The sequence below is a fragment of the Falco punctatus genome (assembly GCF_963210335.1).
Source record: "Falco punctatus genome assembly, chromosome: 9".
Lineage (NCBI taxonomy): Eukaryota > Metazoa > Chordata > Aves > Falconiformes > Falconidae > Falco > Falco punctatus.
The window spans coordinates 50,839,744-50,854,918 of NC_137589.1; the positions used below are offsets into that span (position 1 = coordinate 50,839,744).

A 15,175-nucleotide genomic window follows, 5' to 3' on the forward strand; every position below is an offset into this window, starting at 1 on the left:
ATTGCATACTCCTGAAAGAGAAGGCAGGCATTGGTGATGTGTAAACAGTTTAAACAAAGTTTGTACAGGAAGGATGTGATGGCCAAGGTCTTTGCCTGGTGTAAAGCAATGTTGCTGTACTTTGTGCAAGCTGGTTCAGGACAGCTGAGGGTCTGCTTCAAGGGCAATCAGGGAACAGACTGTGGCAGGTACAGGGATTTGGTCTGGAAAAAACAAGCTCTCTGTTTAAACAAATATTTTGGGAATGTTTTCAAATATTTTTGGAGGAGGCAAAAATGATGCTGGAAAACTTAAGATCTCTGTTTTATTATTTGCCTTTTTAATTCTTGGGTTTTCCATGTGTCCAAATAGGCTGATTGATTCTCAAAGGTAACTTAAACTATCCTAACTGTAGCAGTGGGAAGAATCTGGGATATCAGATATACCCACAAGAGAATTAAGAAGGCATCATCAATCAAGGCAGTTAATAGCAAATTAAACATGGAAAAAGCACCAAATTAATTTAAAAGTTGTTGCCCCTGATTTTGAGAATATTTTGTACTAGATAGCTTCCCTGGTAAATGTCCAAATACACTTGGACCTAAAGTGTTCCTAGATACTAGCCAAGCTGCCACAGCCTCTTTTAGTTTCCATGATCCATCTCCTTTGCAGCTAATCTAGCACGTACTCCTTAATTTATTGACAGCTCTGTCACCTTTGGACTACTAGTCTGTGGTTAGCACGTGTGCACGTTTTTAACCCTCAGCAAAGGCACTGGGACTTGATGTAATGCAGGAGGAGACACTTTTAATAAGATGCTTAATTGAGGTCTGTCCCTGTCAAGGCAACATGGAAACAGATGTTAATATTCTTCTGTTCCTTCCTAAAATCTTGAATCATGTCATATTAACCAGGAAACACTTTTTCTTTCAGTGGAAAAAAAAAATTGATTAGAAGACAATTTGTTTAGCTAATTAACTATGAAAACAGAGATAGAACCAAGGAATAAGACTTGGTGGAATCTTTCAAATATGCACCAAATGTATAAACCAGGGGCTTATCTATTAAGTAATCTAAAACAGGCTGGTATCTACAGCTTCCACTCTTCTTTGTGTGGTAGTTTAGTCCAAGGTTAAAGGTAGCTAAGCTTAGTTTAGCTCACCATAGATATTTTTCTGAAGCTTGGCTAGACTCCAAATGTCACATGTAGACAAATCAAGATCTGATAGCCAAGACCATGCCAACTGCTTGATATTATTCTTACTAGATTCATCTGCCCATGTAACTTGCCTGTTACCCTGTCCATGGTTTGAAAAACATTGTACAAACTGCATTTTGTTATATGGTGTTGCTGGAATTCAGGCTATGAAATGTTGCAAGTCACATTGTGTTTGCACATGCTTCAAGTGTCCAGGGGATCTGAAAAACTCATTTAGCTCTTCTCTGTTTGGAAGGTTTTAAAACTCATTTGGCATTTCTGTTTGGAAGGTTTTTAAGTCGCTGTAAACTAAGCATAGGCTGAGAGACATCTCTCCCCTGAGTCTTTCTTTCATTTCTTGCTCAATCTGCCCATCCAGCCGATAAAGTTGTTCACCTCTTCTGAGGTCAAGAGAGATGGCAGACAGGGGTCCTGGGGGTGGTCTGAAATCTGCAGTAGGACTCTCCATGCAGTAAGAGTAAGTGAAATGATTACGCTTATAACGTGGCCTTCTGCCCAGGAATAACTTTTCAAATCTCTGTATTTAACTCTTGCCATTTTCTAGCAAAATACTATTGAAAAGTCAAGGGGTCTGTGAACAAATGCATTTCATTTCCACGGTGGAACGGGAACTCAAGGTACAGTTCCCTGGTCTCTGCGGATGGCAAGTCAAAATCCATATTCTCTTCCATTGCTCACAGCTAAGGCTGTATAGAATCATTTATGTTGAAAAGGACCTTTAAGAACATTGAGTAGCACCATTACAGCTCAGCTTAACTCTTACAAGTCTGCTCCCTCCACCTGGGAAGGCACAGGACTGGGAAGGACCAACTGGTCTTTGAGTCTGCGTAAACCACAAAACATCTCCCAAAGCTGTGAAACATGAATCAGAGTTAAAGACTAATAGTCATAACCAGACAGACCATGGCATAGGAGAGAGGACAATGGTGTAAGGTCGAGGGCCTTAATGCTTCAGGGAATTTGTCAGGTGAAACCTCTGTGTTGCCGTAAGACTTGGCTTTGTCTCATGTCACTGAAGAAAGTAAAACAGCCCCACTATTCCCTCCCTAATAACCTGACTTGGAGTAAATAAAAAAATCCATCCTGCCTCCAACCCTGGTTGCAAGCTAGATAAAATGGGCATCTCGGGATGTGAATGAGGCCAGCATTAGTGGCGTATCCTCTGTACAGCCTGTCTGTAGGTATTGCTGGTTCCAGCAGGGCAGAGGCTGAGTTCTGTATAAAGCAGAAGGGAAGGACTTCCTAGCTATGCTACATTCCTACCAGAAGAACCGAAGCATGAGGTCCATACTGCGTAAGTCTGATAGACACAGATATCAGCCCCTTATAATACAGCTTATATGTACCTTAAAATATAATACAACTTATATTGAGCTCATGTAGAAGTTGAGGCAGCATCAAATTCAGATCTGGACCTGAAATCCTACTCGGTCTTCAGTGCACTTTTAAATTCCTGTACCACCTGGTGCTTTGGGGCTGGATTTAGGCAGTATTCAAAGGAAAATGGACCAGACATCAGATTCTGGTGCTTGTAAGTCACTCAGCACCTTACCACTGTGACAGCCTACCCTTCAGCTGCCACGTAAGTCTCTCCTTCAGCATAGTGCTTTTGATTCACCCTCCTGGCACTGTAGAAAATGCATTCAAACCTCACTGCAATGATTTGTTTTCCTTCATTCAGTTTTGTTTCACCGGTTTTATTGGTGCCAAACAGAACCAGCCCTTTGAACACTTTATTTAAAAACCTTTTCATTGTGGCTGTCTGGTGTCCCCTCCAGAGCTGACCACCAAGCACCGCACATGGCCAGGCTTGCCAAAATGCTCTGAGAAACTGCTCTTCCTTGTCCTCACTCCCCATGCTTCCTTTTGTGGTTCCCTATTTAGAGATCTGGATAGAAGAACAGATGGAATAAATCATCTGGTGGTAGCCAAGTGACTGAACCACTTCTGGGAAATGCTACATCTCTTTTTCTCTTGGATTTATATGTGAGATGCCCAGAAGTTGCTCTTGTATCAGGAGTGTCAGGAACAATTTGCTTTGCAAGACACTAAATCTCCGAGTCTGTTCTGCTTCCGGGAAGGCTCCCCAGCAGAGATGCCTGGAGCCGCTCACAGGGAATTTCCAGCCAGCTCTCCACTAAACCAGCATCCATGTTGTTAGAGCATATAGGAATGAGGCCAAAACCACCATCTATATATCACCTCTGCGGATGTGGCATATAAGAAGGGGAAAAGGGGGAGGCACACATTAAATCTTACAAGTACCATTTTGTTTTCCCTTCCTTCTTCTCTTCACCCTCTTCCCCTCTCCTCCTTCTAACCTCCTACTTTTTTTCAGTAGCTGATGGGGGTGGTAAAATTCCAGGGGGCCAAGACAAACTGTTAAACATTGTGATTTCTAATGGTTCCTCTTGAAAATTGCTGACAGATGCTGCTCCTGAGATCAGAACGGCAGAGGCTGCCAGCGTGAGGCTTGGGGCCAGCCATTGATTCCCTTTTTTAATAGTGAAATCTAAATCTATGGTAACTCTCCAGGCAGACTATGTGCCACTTTTCTGAAAGTTTCTCCTTGTCCCCTCATCTTCTCTCTTTAGTCCTATTCCCTTCTCCACTTCCCCAGACTTTACCCTTTACTCTCCATTTCATAATTTTAGTTCGTAACTGTTCTGTGTGTGTGTGTGTCCCCTGCCCCTTTCTTCCTTCCCTGTTTCTTTTTGCCATCTAGCTACTGGACTCTATGGATGTTTGCCCAGCTACAACTTAGAAAAAAGAACAGTGCAGGAGTTTGACTGATGCAGCAAGTTTCTTTTCTTTTTGGAACCTCTAATTCACAAGACTGCTTATGTGTGACTCAGAATAATGGAAGGATAGTGCCAATGAGGGAGATGGGCTGGGAGCTCGTTGGGTATTGAGGTCAGTCAGGGTCTTGCAGAAGGAGACAGAGGTAAGCTGCCAGCTTAGGAAAGGAATGTATTCTGATTCCAGCCAGACATGTAGCTGTGTTTGTGCACACTGTGGCTGAACTATTGTTGCATCCATAATGTGCCCCAGTACCTGGCAGAGCAGTCTGGGCTTTTTCCTCACTTAATATAGGCTCCCTGTGACAGAATATTCCTAACTGGGAGTTTTGCAAAGGAAGAGATTAGCCACAATTTCAGTTTTGCTGGTAGAACTTGGAAAAGCACTGACCCAGTCCCAAACGTTGCCATGAGTTTAAGAAACAACAGCAAGCCCTAGGATGTATTTGTCCCTGGAGAAGTTAATGAAATTTAGATGGAATTGGAAATAGCTCTTCTCTAAGGCACGAATTTCTGCCAGCAAGCAGGGTTAAGTCTCCACCTTTCTTTTGATGTGATTGCTGTGAATGTGGAAGCACTAGAGGTGCAGGGCTGAGTGTCTGGGAACGGGGTCTGGGGTCCTCACTGTCAAGTAAGTACACGTGCACAGTCAGGGGACCGGATCTGCTTTCTTCGGTTACTTCTTTGTGAGTGTGCTACAGCCACAACTTGTGCTGTAGAATATTCATATCGGGCATGGAGGAAAACACCTTCCCTAGGAAAATAGTGCAGCACGGAACAGGTTACCAGAGAGGCCGTGCCATCGCTGTCCCCAGAGGCTCTCAGCCTTGGCTGTCTTCATCTAGCGCTAGCATCAGTCCCATAGCTGACTGGGAGATTGGACTGGAAACTCCAGAAATCTTTTCCAACCACCACTGCTGTGATTCTGTGATGTTCAGATGATAGTTGGTGTGGGCAGGATGTAAACAAAAGTAGGTAGAGCTCTTTCCCTGAAAATATTCACTGAGATACCCAACTAAGGCATATCCCTATTCCAACAACCTAATCATAAATGTAGTGATGTCTCCTCCTTACCTTTTATCTTCGACAGCAGTGTCAGTAGACCTCAAGACAGCATCACAGAGTTGCTTTGAGCCAGAAAGTATGACCCATGCAGAGTTGTGCTGCTTTACCAAGCCTTCCTTTCGCCAGTGTAGCAATCGATACATGGAAGCCATTTGACCGCTTTGCCTGCCTGCAAGGCACTCCAGTACATCCCCTCATGCTTATTCAACAAGCAGAAGTTGGAGACCGAGGTCTACCAGAGATGTGAATCCCTAGCTTCCTGGCTGGCAGCATCGATGGTCACACTTGCGGAGTGTTGTGCTGTCTTATTAGCAGCTGTCATCACCGCTAAGGGAATGCCTCTCACTCTGACCAACAGCCACAGGAGATTAATGTGTGTGTTCCTAGAGGAATTGTTTCTTCTGGCTGCTGATGTGCCACAATTAGCACCTTCATCTCTAAGCTGGTACTTACTTCTTTATTAATAAAACGATTGCCGAGGATTTCCTTCCAGAGAGTTGGGGGAGTGCCATGTCAGAGAGGCAGTGGTGATGGCTCCGCTGAACAGAGGCACAGCCTGGGAGCTGTGCAGATATTGCATTGCTCATGTCACCACCTCATTAGTGTTGTTGGGTTTTATGGCACCATAAACATTTGGCTGCACCATTTTCCTCCCATTGCAGACAGCAAAACAAGGGAACTATCAGCGCCTCTGAGGAGGCACTCAACATGAGGCAGGAGTGAGTTCAGTGCCTATACAAAGGATACCATAAAAGCAGCCCAGAAGTTTGAGCACAGGCATCCATACAATAGACTATGCATCCTCTCCTGAGGCTGGAGGATTATAACCAAGTTTCAAAAGAAAACCTCATCTCTAAAATGGGGATGTACAGCACTAATGTCCTTTTGTCTCGTGGTTCTAAAGCACAGGAGGTAGCCATGCTCCATGGTGTCTCCTGTTGCTGGAGGGCACTGTGAAGTGAGGAAATGCATCATCTTCACAGTTATACCTACACCACCACTACTGTGTAAGGCAAGATTCTTCTGCATTTTTAACAGGGAAAGTGAAAGGTGAAGTAACTATGTATGGGCATCCCCATAACTGGTTAAACAAAGAAATTCAAGGAATTAACTCACTGACCTGCATCCATTTTCACTGCGGTCTTCAAACCCTAGACAGCAAGGGAGAGCCTGCTTGAAGCTGCAGCCATTTCTGAATGATGAGCTATCCCCAGTGCAGCTTGTCCTCTCCCAGCTTCATGGGGACCACGTTCATTCTGTCCCATAATGCAAAAAACCAGGAATGACAGTATATGCTCTAGGTGAGTGTTGGTTGTTCTTCAGTGCTCTGCTTGCCTGTAGCAGGTATGGCTATGGTGCTGTTCTCTACCTTCTGTAGAAGATATAACTGTTTGAGATCACAGTGCAGTCTGTGGCAGTCGCAGATATTTCATTCAAAACCAGAAGGAATTCTGTTGCTTCAACCCACAGGCGCCTAACCACAGATGGGCAGTTAATTCCTAATGTCGGAAACATGATTTGAGTCTTCCAACTCTTAAAATCCAAGTGCTACTCAGAGAGTGAAAATACCAGCCTTGCCTGTAAGAACCAGTGAAAAAGTATTAGTCAAGTCATTTAACTCAGTAAGGAACAGAAGCAAAATAGCACATGTATGCAAAGAAACCCATTACGCTGTTTGATATTTCTGGCAAAATACAGGGTATATGTCATTGTGTTTTTCATTGCCGAGTTCGCTTCCCAATCATAGCAAATCAATAATGCTGGCGGAAGTATCTGAGTATATATTTCTATAAATGTCTGAGTTATACTTGCTGTTTACCATTATAGTGTAGTAATACCTAATGCCATCAGAAATTGCAGCTGTTTTAAGCACTGCAACCACACAACGTGTCTAACAGCCTTTGTCTTGCCATGCAACCTTAAATGAGACAGCCTTAAGACCTGAGGTGTGCTTGGAATGAGAGAATGAATATCATCCGTTAGCCTTAGATATTAGTTACTTAGTACTTAGATATTAGTTCTCTGTCCGCCGGGAATGCCCCTTGTGAGGGCACCAAACTGACTGCATGTTCTGCAGAGAGGTGTTTGTATCTGGCTGTGGGAAATCAGTTATGAATGGGCACAGTTGCCAGAAAGCACTGTATTTCCTACGGTTGCTATACATGATACAAATTTCAGGTTCTCCTCTAAGCTTTAATTCTCTGTGCACAAACAGGAAAATGAAAATATGAAGAGAAAGTATAACACTGAAAATTAAGTGCTTTCATGTCACAAAGATGTAGTAAATATAAAGTCAGTGGAGTTTTTGACATTTCTACTGATCTGGTACTTTGCCAAGAGCTGGGCAGACTTAACGAAGTCCACCTAGGGAGCTCATACAGGAGGAGGAGGAAGATAGTGGTGTCTTTTCTTTGAAGTGTTTAGTTTTCTGCCTGGAAATACTCCCCTGCAGAACCAAGCTGCTGTGGGAGAGAGATGGGGAACAAATAGAGGTCCAGAATACATAAATAACTGTGACAGGGCCTCTACGGAGCCAAATGACTTTGCATGTGGGAAGAACTAAGTGGGGTGAAAGGAAAAGCTATAGGTTAAAACCCAGGAGACTGTCTGTGCTAAAAAATGGCTCATTATTAACAACACTTGTCAAAAATCGGTCCCTTCCCCCTCACACAGGATTGAAAACACATTGGCTACTGAAGTGGATAGAGCCAAAATGTTTTCAGTACCTATTATAGAAAATGAATGAGACCCCTGAGCAGGAGATTTCTCTAAAAGAAGGTGGGAAAGGTTTGACTTTTTCTACCCTAACAATCAGCTAATTATCTAGGCAGAAGGTACCAAGCAAGAACTAATCTCTGGCATCTGTTTTCAGCCACACATCAGAGCCACCAATAACTCCAGAAAGAGCTCAGATTCCTGTCATGCACCAAACCGAGAGCTGCACAGAGCTCCCTGATGCTTTGGGTGACAAATGACAAGAGTGAGATCAGCATCTGACTCCTGCTGTCTTCCCTGGCTGGTATTTTCTGCAACTGTAGGAAAGTATAGAGCAGCCCGAGGCACTGAGGTAGAGCCGTGAACACGTGCTGATTTGTGTCCAGACAGCCTGCCTGCTGCCCTGCCCTGCGCTCCCCCGGGCTGGTGCTGCCTTCGATGCACTGGGTCAGTTGGAAGGGGAAATGCTGAAATGCAAACCCAAGGAAATGATATTAATGTCACTTATACCCTGATTAGGTCACTGTATGGCTGCGTCTGTCTGGTGCCCTGCAATAAACTGCATTTCTTGTCCTCCTCAGGGGCTTGTTCAGGCACAGTTTAGAGCACTTCTAGGTTACGAGCTTGCCTTTCTTTGCATGGAAACTGAAGTGCAGGAAGGGCTGAGCAGGGTTGGGGCTTGGTCCCGTCACACAGTTAGAGCTTTGCCAGCATTTACACCTAGACCTGGGAGCCAGGAAGCATTCCTGGGTCCTACAGTATTGCCTGGCTTATTAATCATGGCCTCATAAACCTGCTTACATCAAACACCTTCTTAGTTCACACCTGCATCATGGTGAGATTAATAAAAATCAAGAGTAGGGATGTGAGAGGAATTCGTCAGCCTTTTGGATTTCAGAACTGGAGGTGGAACAGTTTATGTGAAGCTTGCAGAAATGCAGGCTGTGTGGTCCAGCTTGGCTTTGTTGCTGATGGAATTTTCAATATTGGAAATAACAAAATTCACAATGAAATACTGAAAAATAACATTTATAAAGTAAGCAAAATAAAGCCAGAAAGAAGTTTTAAATAAATAAAAGAGGAAAACTAGATATTTTTTTAAGTAATCTCTTTTAATGGCTATCTCATATAAACACTGTGGCTAATAATCTGTACTTAATTTACCAAATATTTTTATCAGTAACCTAAAATCACACCACCATCCTTAGATAGTTATCTTTCTTTTCTAGATGCTATTGTAAAAGTTTCAGAACTACCAAAGGAAGGAGGATGTTTCACAGGTCGTGGTGCCTGGAAAGAGCCTGTTCAAGTCTGGGTTTAACTGGGCATTTCTTAGGTGACCTCAGTAAAGGCACAGATGGTATTTCAGTCCGTAGCTGTGATTGATTTCCATGGAAAGGAGGTGCCTAAATTCCTGGCAAAAGAGCAAGTTACAGGATGATGACTGGCCTCTGCATGCTGTAACGTGAGAGCTATCGGAGGAAGCCTTTGGGGGTTACCTTTCACTTGGGGCTGCAAATCAGCCACACAGAACCTGGTGTCTCTGCGCCCTTTCGTTGGCTATTTCTCTGTTTCCTATTGTCGGCTATTTCTCTGTTTCCTATCGTCAAAATGAAGGTTTCCGTATCTCTTCCTCAGAGGGAAGATGAGTGCCCTTGCATTCATAAGGTTGACCTACATTAAAAAAATACTGGGATATATAAAAAAATGCCAGTACTGTAACACCGAAGTGGGTGTCTGCATGGCTTATTTTGTGTGACTTGCTGGGAACGGGGTGCTAAAAGCTGAGCCCACAGGTTCACCTGGAAAGAAGAGTGTTCCTTGTTAATTATTAGTATTTTAATAAAGGTTATCAGCGTTTCCCAGTACCTTTTGGAAATGTATGAATAATTCCCTTATATGATGAGAAAACAAAGAAGTTATTCCTTCTGGTTCATATTTTTCTTCTACATCTTGTTCTGAGTTGCGTTGGTAAATGCTTTATGAAACTGGAGTGATGCCCTCAGGCATCAGCCCTGAGTCCCACAGAGGCTCAGGTTTGGGTCATTCAGCTTTTTGCAGATTCCTGGCCCTGAACAGCCCCTGGCAGGGGCAGCAGCCGCGGGTGACCCCAGGCCTTTGGGGGGGCTGTGGAGGTTCCTCACTGGTGGAGCCAGGGAAGGCAAAACCAAGGAATAACTAAACACATAGCTCAAAGGAGCAGAAAGTGAGTGTGGGGTGAAACCACAGTGGGGAAGGTTTGTTTGCCATTTCTGGGGCAAAGCAGCTCAGACTGGAAAAAAGTCAGAGGGGTGCATGGGGTATGATGGACAACAGTGATGCACTGCGTGACACGTGCACAGCAGTAGGTCAGGGTGGGTGAATGGATATTTTCAGATTTAGAGACAGTTTGTGTCTTTCTTGGAGCACAGGTAGAACTTTGAAACAGGTCTAGTTTGCTGAACCACTCAAGAAACTTAAAATCCTGTGATTCTCTGTGCTAGGTGCAGCCAGGAGCTGCTGACCATCTGTGTGCAATCCCAGGCAGGGAGGCACCAGTGTGGGCCCAAGTGGCTCTATCACTAGAAATTATATTAGGATCCTGGAGGCTGGGTACGCATTGCTTCTCTAAGCAAAAAGGCATCAAACACTTGAAGTATCTGAGCAGCCCTGCAGGGCACAGGGTGTGCTCTGCCATTCCCACAGGGCCACGCTTTTGCAGGGCAGGTTACTGGCCTCACCGAGGCAAGCAGGAGCATGCACTGTCCTCCGTGGGCATGAGGAAGACAAGGGCTTGTGCTGTCTCTCTGGCTTACCTCTTTGCTGGATTACTTTATTTATTTTTTTCATAAACAGCCTCTCCCCTGTCCAGGTCTCAGCGCATGGCTTTACGGCTGGGACTGAACGGGTGCTGGTCGGTCTGTTTATTCAGAGCTTTAATAATAATCGTCAGTCCACCCAACCCCTTGATAGTACCTCTGGATCTTCTTTTTAGACACAATTCACTCATCCATCAGGATTCTCCCTTTTGTTATTTCTCTTGAAAAATATCCCTCGCGTCCCAGTCTATCCCTGAGCAGGACGTGTTGCAGTGACTGTGGGGATCACGCCGGCTAGTGACTGCAGCACGAAATGCAGCCGTGCACTGACAGATGGCTTTTTTCCCTTTCTTGTTTCTCTTTTTTCCAGTTTTCCCCACTGACGTTTGTGTGTAATTAGAGAAAAGAAAATGAACGAATAAATCATAGGAATTAAAAATGTCTCCAAAGCAGACGGATCCTATTAGCTATACTTCTCAGGCTGCAGTAGTTTTCCAGTGCTTGGGACAAAGTTCTGAGCAGTGAGATTTGCAGACGGGTATTGATGTGGCAATTACACACAGCATGTCAAGTGTCAGAGAAGATACATACCAAGGTAGCCTAGGAGAGAAAGAAAATCTTTCATTTCATCTTCATAGTAGGAATAAATCAACTGGTTTAGACAGATCAATCAAAATAATTATCCCAAGATTGAGAATACAACAAAACAAAACTGACAAAAGGCTAAGCTCCCTCTTTTTTTTCTGTCCCCATTGCTTTTCATATTCTCTGTAAGGAAAACAGTTCCTCTAGGACCTGTACAATCAGATGTTTGCCAAAGTGCTGGATGCTCTGGGGTGGTTCGTGTGATGTTCCTTAGTCTTTCAGCTGCCAGTTCTCTGAGTCTGCGCCAAATCCTTCGGGCTCACAGTGTTGGGGCAGTTTGGCTTGGACATGGTGCTGGGATGCCCATGCCTAAATGGCACAGTTATAACAGTTATATCCTCCTGACAGTGACTGAATAAAAAAAAAAAAAAAAAAAAGAAACAGTAATAAGATCCAAAACGTTAAGTGGGAAAACTCCTTAGTTCCTTTCTGTGGTTCTTAAATAAGGAAAATTCTCCTCAAGCAAATAGTCCACAGGTATCTACACTGCAATACAAGGTCACGGTGAAAAACACAGAGGGCTTTTCCAGGGCTGGTGGATGCCCTTTCTCCTTTCACGTGTGCTTGCCAGCATCACTGTTTGCTCCATTGTTTGGACATCTCAAACCAGCACCTGGGACTTGCTCCACGTTGCACAGCAGCCGGTCTCATGCAAGACAAAACCATTTTTATCCTCAGCTGGAAGACAAGTCCAAGGGCTGAATCAGAAGGAGACAAGTAATTGCAGAGAAACACATCAGGGAATATTGGACATGCCAGAGATTAAAATGTGTTTCAGGAAGCTCCAGAATGGTTTAACGAACACAGATGACATGACAACTATGGATAGCAGGTTTTCAAATAACCTTTCAGGCAAAAATCAGCTGTCAAAAATCTTCAGCACACATTGTAAAATCTTTCACAAAAAACTCACTTTTCTGCCAAGACAAACTTTCTCCCTTTGAAAAGCAGAAACAGTTTTCAAAGAGCCTTTCTCCCATCATTTATTTGTTATGATTGATTTACATGCCACCCAAGATACTATGCCCTTGACTTGTGTTGTATCAGTGGTGACTGGCAGAAAGTGAGAGGCAGGGTGAAGGAGCCAGCCGGGACATCTGTCAGTGTCCCTCTCTGTGAGACAAAGAAAGTTCATGCTGGTGGTTGTGCATGTGGAGCACAGCAGGTCTGAAAGGGTCATTTGGTTCCTCTGTACAGCAGTGGTCTGGAACTTGAAAACAAAGAAAAGCATGTACATGAAACCCTCTCCTTCTAACTCCATTAATTGATCTAATAAAGTATAAATTATATGATTTCTCCCCACAAAATTAGCCTCACTGATGACTTGGGCTATCACTTCTGCTGTAAAACTGTTCTACTGTGAGATGTCGTTCTGGCACTGTAGGAAGCCTGAATGCTTGTAAAAAGGTATCGAAGTTATTTGAAGGCTGAAAAAGTGCTTCAGAACAAGAACATAAATTGGTTAAATATGTTTAATTGCTATAAGAAAATATTGAGAGGTGAAGTAAATATGTAAATATATTCCTGGGGAAAAAGAAGTAGAATACTGGGCCATGCTGTGCAGCTCAGTTATCCAGTAAAGTAAGAAGCAGCAGATAGATCTGAAGCTTAATAAATGTGTAAGAAATCCTGTGTTACTGGATGTTTTCATACAAAGCCTTTCTGGAAGAGACATTTTAGGCAAAGACAAACTATTTGATTCTGAATAATTAGGTGAAATGTAATAGCCTGACCCATATGAAATGCTGGAGTAGGTAACCTAGCAATCCCCCGATTGCAATGCCCCGGAGCATCCTTTGTGGCTGCCCACACTATGAAGAGACGCCCGATAGCTATGTGATCAGGGAGTGGGAGTGAAGGCAGAGGTTAAGTGACTTGCCTGTGGTCACGCAGTGGAGCAGGAAAGCAAAACCCCTGTCTCCTGACTGCCCCCGGCTCCCCTGTGTGCTGTCCTGCTCTGTCTTTCCAAACCATGTCTTCTCCTCCACGCATCCTGTCAGGACACTAAAAAAAGAAAAAGGCAGCTGGGGAGATTAGCCAGAAGGTCTGAGGTAGTTTCCTGTCCACAGAATGACTTTCCGAGCTGATGGGGCTGTCATCCTACCCTTGTAAAGGTCAGGAATGGAAAATCCTGAGTATTGATGTCCTCAAGCAGATCAGGACAAATCATCTGTGTATTGGTGGCTGGAGGGTTTGGTGGTACCCACCGGTGGGGCAGCCGGGTGTGCACCACCAACAGCTCTCACTGACCCTCTGAGGGCTCCAGGCTCCTGCGGGTTTTGACAGAACGTATGTCAGACCAACACGTGCTGGTTTACAGAGGTAGTGATGTGTCTTTTTTGCCATACAGCCAGTGGGGAAACTGAGGCACGGGGTGGCAATTGACTTTTCCAAGCCGTTACAGCAAGTTCCTAGCAGATCTGCATACGGCAACTTGGTACCTGGCAAATGGGCCGTTTTGTAATATTTTCTACATCTGACCCTGACAGAAGATCTGGGGCTTCCCCAACAGAAAAAAGGAATGAGGCTAAGAACAGAATGGGCCCTTTTATGAGACATCACTGATGGAGGATTTGGGTTTAGTTCCCAACAAGTCTGTGAATGACTTAAGCCATTTCTATTTTCTTTGCAGCTGTTTCCCATATCTCACAAATGAAAGCTGCCAGATACTCCCAATGGCTAAAGGAAGTGCCAGTGTCAGATAATGCGCAGTAAGAAGTCACCTCAGGATCAATACATCTTTCCCCTCTTTGGCTGAAGGGCACTTTTGTAGCCTTTTCCTTGGTTTAAAGCTAACTGATGTTTACAGTGCTGGGTACTTCAGCTCTCTGGTGGCTCGGTATCTTTGAGGGTGCCCCCACCTCCTGTGGGAGGCTCGGTGGCAGTGTGGGTCAGCCAGCACATCCACAGCTGCCCCGTTCAGGAGCCCTAGGGCCTTCTGCTGACGAAAATGGCTTGTTTGCCCTTGAGAGTGTGTAGGATCCTCTGGCCTCTCATCTCAGGAAAAAAGACTGTTGTGGGCATGAAGGTTGGAGTTCAGGGAAGAAGTCATCTTGCTGCTTGAGTGAAATGAAGACTCAGCAGTAGGAAAGAGTGAGAAATTGGGCAGCTCTGGGAGGCAAAGTCACAGAGCATAAGAATTACTATTATTATTATTAAATTAGAATTTATTATTATTTATTTTTCTCAAAGGAGAGGAAGGAACATTATGTGCTGGACAAGTTATGCACTACTACACAGTTTGTGAGAAGAATCTGGCTCTTGAAAAGCTGCTAACTAGGTTACAGGTGAGGAAGGAGACAAAAAAGATCACAAACCCATGTAAAACAGCTTAGTCAGGCTCAGCTCACCTTCTTACCTCCAAGTGTAACGGCGGCCTGAAATTCAAACCCGTATAAGCCAAAGCACAGATGTCTAAGCACACATGAAGGAGCATAACCCATAGTAATTTGGTGTTTCTTTCCAGGCTTCTCCATACCATGTCACACCATTAGCTCCCAGAGACAGTGTGTTAGCACACAGGTTTTGCCTGACTGGATCTGGAGCATCCCGTGGAGGGATGGGAGGAAGGTACAGTGTGGGTGCTGATCCCCTTTGGCATTCCCACAGGTTTGGCCCCATGTTTCCACTCTCAGTCCCCCCCAAACGCCCAGTCAAAGCTCAGGCAACGATCGTGGGAAGTGGTGGCACTCAGAGAGTGCAGCTGCGCTGAACTGGTCTGAGGTCCATCCTTTTTTGTGAGTTTTTACAAATGCTGTTGCTGCTTGTGATGGGCAATGGGCTGAGGACTGCCGGCAGGAGGAGCCCAGCTCCACAGGGTCTTTCTCCTGAATTTATCTAATCAGACCATTAATAGTGAATAGTTTTGACTTTGTGTCCTGCAAAATGACACTCACCAAACAGTTTCTCAAGAGATGCTGCAAAGCCCGACAGGCAGCACTGGAGCTGTTTTTTCT

At 44.4% G+C, this 15,175-nt stretch overlaps 1 protein-coding gene across 1 annotated transcript in view; it reads left to right on the forward strand.

Moving 5' to 3' along the window:
• The window catches only part of PAPPA (pappalysin 1), a 420,169-nt gene that overhangs the window by 19,935 nt on the left and 385,059 nt on the right, over nucleotides 1-15,175 (forward strand). The window lies entirely within an intron of this gene.